This window comes from Lactuca sativa, chromosome 5, assembly GCF_002870075.4.
Source record: "Lactuca sativa cultivar Salinas chromosome 5, Lsat_Salinas_v11, whole genome shotgun sequence".
Taxonomy (NCBI): domain Eukaryota; kingdom Viridiplantae; phylum Streptophyta; class Magnoliopsida; order Asterales; family Asteraceae; genus Lactuca; species Lactuca sativa.
The window spans coordinates 227,955,672-227,963,303 of NC_056627.2; the positions used below are offsets into that span (position 1 = coordinate 227,955,672).

At 31.4% G+C, this 7,632-nt stretch overlaps 1 long non-coding RNA gene across 1 annotated transcript; it reads left to right on the plus strand.

Moving 5' to 3' along the window:
* The first annotated feature begins 1,133 nt into the window (after window positions 1-1,133).
* LOC111881861 (uncharacterized) lies at window positions 1,134-2,417 on the plus strand. Its single transcript, XR_002846955.3, has 2 exons — window positions 1,134-1,520; window positions 1,818-2,417. It is a non-coding gene; the product is annotated as an uncharacterized LOC111881861 (long non-coding RNA).
* The last annotated feature ends 5,215 nt before the right edge of the window (window positions 2,418-7,632 follow it).

Below are 7,632 nucleotides of genomic sequence, written 5' to 3' on the forward strand. Positions count from 1 at the left end.
ATGTATCTAAACATTCATCAACCTTTTTCTTAAAATCACAGAATTCAGAAAGTATATTTGTGATTTTGTTTTTCTTTAGTTTGCTAGTACCTTCTTAGGGAGGAGGGAGTCATTCCCTCCCAACCCACTAAACCCACTGTCACATCAACTTTTCTCTTTCATTTTTCTTCATCTTTCCGAACCCACAACACATGAAAACCCTATCTTTTTCAACCCACTCAATTAAAAAAATACAAAACAATCAACGTAAAATCTTAATTAGCAATAGAGTTACCGTCGGTACCACTCTCTCTTCAGCGGGTTGTTTCCTTGATTTCACTAACCTACTTTATCCTCTCTCTCTCTCTATCATTTTCTCTTGTACAATGTATTTTAAGACTTGTACCTTAGTTGTTTAGTATTTTTTTTTTTTAATTGAGTGGGTTAAGTCGGTTGAGAAAGATATGATTTTTGTATGTTGTCGGCTGGGAAAGATTAAGAAAAATGAAAGAGAAAAACTAATGTGGTAGTGAGTTCAGTTAGTTCGGAGAGAATAACTCCCTCCTCCCTTAAAGATTTTTCAAATGGATCCACATCTCTTGAGCTGTCTTACTATTTTAAACATGAACAAACATGTTCGGTGTGAAGCCATAAAACGAGCACTTATATTTATAGATTCTTAAGAAATAGGCATTGGAGCATGAGTATTTGATCCAACACTATTAGCTAATAGTATTGTATAATGTTTGTGAATTGAAATTTTGAACGAAATATTCAAATAGCCAAAAACTATGAAATGGTCTCCATGTAGTCATACGAGGTACAAGTGTACATGTTACCAACTTTAATTTTTACAGTTTTTGTCAAACTTTAAAAAAAATTGAAATACCCTAATTTATGTCATTTCATGTATATGTTAAAAATTAAAATAATTATTATGTATTTATGGTTTCTACTGAAAATTAAAATGATATGTCTCGATTTTATCATATTTTTTGGAAATCAGGTGTTTTGTTAAATTTTATCAACATTGTCAATGAAAAAACCTAGAATATAAAAATAAAATGAGAACCTAGAACCGAAAAAGAATGATGGCTTGGTTTTTCAAAAGTTAAACAACGATTTTTTTTTTATTTTTGGTTTTAGTTGAAAAACATAAGGGCTATCAAATATGCTCACTCCTAGTATTTAGGGTTGTTTGTTTCTCTTAATTACAAAATTAAGAGACAATGTCTTAAAAATTCAGATTAAGATTGTTTGTTTGCCTCTTATTTTTTACCTCTTCAAATTATAAATACCTTTTAATTTTTCAGATATTAAACAACATTTGAATTTAAAAAAAAAAGCGCGATCCTATTATGCCCTAGACATCAATCCTTCACCAAAACAACGCCTCCTCTTCTCCTCCCTCTGTGCATTCTTCTTCCTTTCAACCCCCCCCCCCCCCCCCCCATTCGTCGACGACTCTGCTTCCCGTCGATCACTGCTTGAAACGTCGTCGCCGTGTGGAACGAGACTTCGTCCTCCGTCTCCGACAACAGGTTTGTTTCTTCCTTTTTTCCCCTAAACTCGATAGTTGTTGTGTTTTTATGAATGATTTGGTTTGAAATAAATGAAATCCGCTTTCTCTTCTTCATCTGAAAATCGATTTCTCTTCAAACTTGAGTTCAATCGATAATTTATCTCTTTTATGTTCAAATCCGATTTTTTTTTTCTGATTTTGTGATTTTTTTTATATTCAAATCCGTTTTCTGTGTTTTATGCTCGATTATTATGTGTTCAAATCAGATTTTTTTTTTCTGATTTTGTGATTTTGTGATATGATTTGTTGAAATTAGGTTATGCTGAAATGTTGAAATCAGATTTGTCATTGAAGCTCTTAAGCACACCAACTGTTTGTGAAAAGTCCTGTGAGGATGTGAGGTTCTATCAATATATGTTTTACAGAATGGTTTTTTAATCAAATCACAAAGTTGTGTTTGATGGGTATTAATGTTTAGATTGTATATTCTGTAATCATACCCTTGGTTGCAGTTTGATGGGTATAAATGGGTATTAATGTTTCTGAATTGAAGATAAAAAGATATTGAATAACCTGCTTCAAAAATAAGAATAAAGGGCATAATGGTATTTTCCTTGTTATTATCAAGTGGGACTAGGTTATTCTAGATTACATGAAGCATCGAGACTTTGAATGGCCGGAAGAAAGGAGTTCGTTGATGGTTTAAAGTTTGGGTGCAAGAAAATTTTTAAGGGGTATTTTGGTATTCTTTTGGAATTTTACATAAAAAGGTTTTTTTTAATGTGATCCATATAAACATACATTTGAGTTTGTTTTCATAGCCTATTGTACGCTTGTTTTTGTTAGGGTGAAGACATGAAATAGCAATGTACTTTTATATATTTCTTTATTATAGGATCATACTTTCACCTCTTCATATTAGAGCATAATATTTTGTATGGTGTTTATATTTTTTTATAATCATTTAAGGATTTTGGTTTGGTTAGTTTATAAATAGAAACATTGAATTCAACGAAAAATAAGACAGAAGGGCAAAATAGTCATTTTTATAATTCAGCACAGGAGTTCAGAGGTTCCAACCAAACAGCATGTTAAAAATTCGATCTTAAAAATTCAGACCTCTTAAAAATTCATATCCTACCAAACAGCCTCTAAGAAACTCTGTTTTGTTTCATGGTCAGGAAAGTATGTCGCATTTGAAATTTTGTTTTTTGTTTTCTTATAAGAAATGATGTTCTATAAATAGAAATGAATTTTAAACTTTTAGAAATATGAATAGTTTTTTTAAATAGAATAAACATGGTAATAAAGTCTAGCATTAAATACTTTTTGTGTTCATATGGATCAACCACTATACATCATTGTATAATTGTGTAGTTGATTGTCCCCAAATGACACTATCAAGAACCATTAAGAAATCGTACATCACCACAAAAGCTTAATCTACTACAATGGAATCACTCCGTTTTCACAAGCTACCTCTTAGATTGGAGATCTCGAGTTCTAATCCAAACATTTGTGAATTTTAGTAACTTTGTGATACTAACTTTTAACCATTAACAACCGTTAAAAAAAAACTATTTTCGCCAATTGATGTTTCCTAAATCGCCACCAATGCTTCCATCACCTCGCCCTCCACCTGAATATCGAAAACCACTAAAACGCCACACGCTTTCAGTAAATAACAATGTATTTTCATCTATATCTTTCACAACATCCTATTATAGCATTGTACTTTAAAAAACCTAACAAATTACAACAAATGCATATAAACAATAAATTTCATAGGTATACCTGGGTAAATTTTTCAAAAAACAATGTCCTAATAGAAAATTTTTATAGTCAAAGCTGGATATTCATTCCTAATGTCATTATCACAAAGATCTAAAATATCATAAATAAATTTAAATCAAATTTAAATATCAAATCAACACATTAATAACCACACATAAATACATACAACTAATAAATAATTTAACAGAAAAGACATAATAAATTCTTAAAAACATAATAAATGCATAAAAACTAACAACACCTTTATAGAGACATAAAATAAATTGCAGAAAAGGGGAACTAAAATCCATAAAATATGACATGAGAACAAAGAATAAGTGAAGTAAAACCCTTACTTAGGCCTTCAGTTGTATTTCAAGAAAGACTTAGCTTACTTAGACAAGTAACTGCAAGGAAACAATTTTGGGTTTATGTGTTATGAATTTACTTCCAATGATGTTTTAAATAGTCATAGTTACATTGATAGATAAACAATTTTCTTCCCCATTTTAAGCATTTTATGGCTTCCTGTTATCCTTACTGGAAGTCATTTCCTTCGTAAGAAATCACTTTGTAAATATATTTCCTACAAACCTCATTAACTTGCAGCATTTTCTAGTAAATAAAGTTGTTCTTCAAGGCTTTTATAGAAACTTTTGATCAAGTGCTTCAGTCTATTTTGCTCTGAATGATGAATATTTGTCAAAAAGCTATTTAAACAAAATTCCGGGCGATGCTTATGTCATAGTTACTCTGATGCGTCCTATGATTTCCATAAATATATTATATGATTATTGGATGGATTTATACTTTTTGATAATTATATGCCAAGTTTTCTCTTGTATGTACAAAAAATTCATGTGTTTGTTCTTTTTGTTATTACAGAACCAAGACATCACAAAAGCCATTAAAAAGGTTGTTGCATATAACTGTAAAATTGTTGCAGGGAATAAGCTTTGTGATGGTTTAACAGGAGTGGGAAGAAGAACCATAGAAGAAATCATTGTGATTAAGCCAAATAAATCTTAAATCTCAAGATTTATCTTTTTATTATCTCTATCTTAAAAGTACAAAGCTAAAAAATTCAAAAAAATCAAGTGAGCACGCCTCAGCTAAAACGCACCCTCTCTCTCATATGAGGCTTCCGTCAAATTAGAACACTTGAGGCGCCGCCTCATATACGTTTTCCTACCGCCTCGAGGCTTCCGTTGCAATTAAAGCATACGCTTCAACCAATTTTTAAAACCACAGTGGATGCATGGTGCTACTTATTGCAACATATAATTTACACTAGAAACAAAGTGTCGAAGTTATTTTGGGAATGCGCAATTGTTACTAATTTTTTTCTATATTGTCTTTTCTTTTGGCTTTTGACAGCCGAAGCTAGATTTTCAAGCGTTAATCGCCAGGTCATCAACGGTTTTAGTAGGCTGCAAAATCCTACGGTTTATACAATGTGATGCACTCTGCATTAGTAGAACCATGAATTTGATATGTGCAACCAAAACATATGCGCCCAAAATGCCATAAGGGTTAACTTTATCTACTATTTCTTCAAATAATCAAATTTATAAGGGTAAAAATATAACACCTATAAAACTTTTCATTAAGAACCGGGTATAGCAGCAAAAAAGCATCATTCACACAGTTAACCGATCTTAATGCATCCTATTTCATTGCACATACATGTCACCAATTAAACCCGCAATCCATCAATTATAATAAGAAGTTGCAAAATAAAAAGATATAGAAGATATCAACACACTTACACACCTAGTTGAAAAGGGGACAAATTAGAAATCATGGTTTTATACATCTTAACATTTCATTTACACACATAGGAACTCCAAGTAACAATATTCTTCAACCGCTCTTCCAGTAAAGATCATTAAAAGAAGAGCATTCTTAGCCATCAAAACGTACCTATGGGTTCACACCAAGATCTTTAAAAGAAGAGCAGTTGAAGAATATAGTCACTTGGTGTTCCCACGGGTAAGTGAAATGTTAAGTTTTATAAAACCAAGATTTTCCGGTCATGCCTTTTCAATTAGGTGTAAGTGTGTTGACGTGTTCTGTATCTTTTTAAATTTTTTTATCTTTCAATTTGTTATTTTAATTGATGGATTATGGGTTTAATTACAGGTATGTGCCAGCAAAATATGATGCATCAAGATTGGTTGAGTGTGAAAAAAGTGTTTTTGCAGTCATACCCTATTTTTCATGAAAATCTTGATAGGAGTTATACTTTTACCCCTATAAATTTGATTAATTGAAGAAATATTCGGCATTTTTGAAGCAGATACTTTGGTTGCACATATCAAATTCACAGTTCTACTAATTTTGGGGAGAACATAACGCATCACATCACATAAACTTAAGATTGGCAGCCTACTAAAATCGTTGATGACGTTGAGATTAACGCTTGGAAAACTTCAGCAGTCAAGAGTCGAAAGAAAAGACATGAGAGGAAAAATATCGGTAACAATTGGGCATTCCCAAAATAACTTCAACACTTCATTTCTAGTATAAATTATATGTCGTAATAAGTAGCATCATGCATACCACTGTGGTTTTAAAGATCGGTTGAGGCATATGCCTCGAGGTTATATGATGTGCAGCCTTAGGTGTTCTAATTGTGGCGGAAGCCTCAGATGAGAGAGGAGGTGTGTTTTACATGATACGTACTTACCGATATAGGTTGATTTTTTTGGATTTTTTTAATTTTCTACTTTCCGGATAAAGACAATAGAAAGATAATTACTTGAGATTTATTTGGCCTAATCACAATGATTTCTTCTATGGTTTTTCTTCTCACTCCTGTTACACCGTCCAACTTCTTCCATTCAACAATTTGACAATTTAGAGTACTCATATGCATCAACCACCTTTTGAAAGGCTTATGTCACGTCTTGGTTCTATAATAATAATAAAAAAAAAAGGAGCAAACACATTAATTTTTTGTACATACAAGAAAAAACTTGGGATATAATTATCAAAAAACATAAATAAATCCACTAACAATATAATATATTTACGGCAATCATACGAACACATCATAGTAACTATGACATAAGCATCATTTGTAATTTTGTTTAAATAATTTTTGACAAATATTCATCATTCACAAAATAGATTAGAGCACTTGATTAAAAGTTTCTATAAAAGCCTTGAAAACCAGCTCTATTTACTAGAGAATACTACAAGTAAATGAGGTTTGTAGGAAATATGTTTACAAAGTGATTTCTTATGAAGAAAATGACTTCTAGTGGATAAAAGGAAGCCAAAAGATACTTAAAATGGGGAAGAAATTTGTTATCTAGTTACTATTTAAAGCATCATAGGAAGTAAAACAAGAGCCAACAGAGAAAACTATTGGAAGCCAACAATTTCTTACAACATTATAAAAGTAATGAGAGTGAACCTATGACTATAAGAAGCATCAGAGGAGGAAATCCATAGTCCATTAAGCACTTACATCATTTGGAGAAATCATGCCTTATAAAAAAATGTACTAATATCAGAAAAGATGAAAACATCAAAGTGAATTGCACCCCTCAAAAGACAGAAACACAAATAAAGATGTTAATGAAATGTCAAATAAAATACCTTTTTTCCAAGTGTTACAAGCCCTAAGGCAACTTCAACAGCGGTTTTTGCAGCAGCAATAACATTAGCTTCTCTTCTTGCTCCTTGCTGAAGGACATGTGTATCGACCACAACAACAATGAAACCATCAATATGACTCCCAAAACAAATCATTTTGTTGCATTTCTAATACCAATAACAACTCGAATCAAAGCCATTAACTTTTAAGTAAAAAAAGTATATAAACTTACATTTTTAGCATATCACATTCTTTTAAGAGTCCATGTGGTTGCATACGACAAGACGTAAAAAAAGGCAGTACGCTAAAAATGTAAGCTCAAATAACCATGTTGGAAATGCAACGCACCTTTAGATCTTTTGATTCATGTACATGTTCCCAACTAAGAAAGCTTACTCTCTAATAAATAAATCTCCTTTTTCAAAAATGTCAAAAACCTTGGCATTGGTCTTGCATTCTAAAATTACCAAAACTAAGGCATCTGCAAAATCGAGTAACTAGTAATATTATTACCGTGATAAATGAAAGACTCTTTGGTTTGATGGAATGGAATCACAAAAGAATGCAATGACATAGTAAATGTAAAATCCATTATCATGTTTGGTTGGTTTGAAGGAATGGAGTAGCTTATTTAATAATGTTGGTTGTTTGGCATAATTAGAGACTTGAAAGAAACTAAGCTGATACATAAAAAGACAAAAATAGTATCTAATAAAAAAATAATCAATTCATGATAATAACACTAAATAAGTTA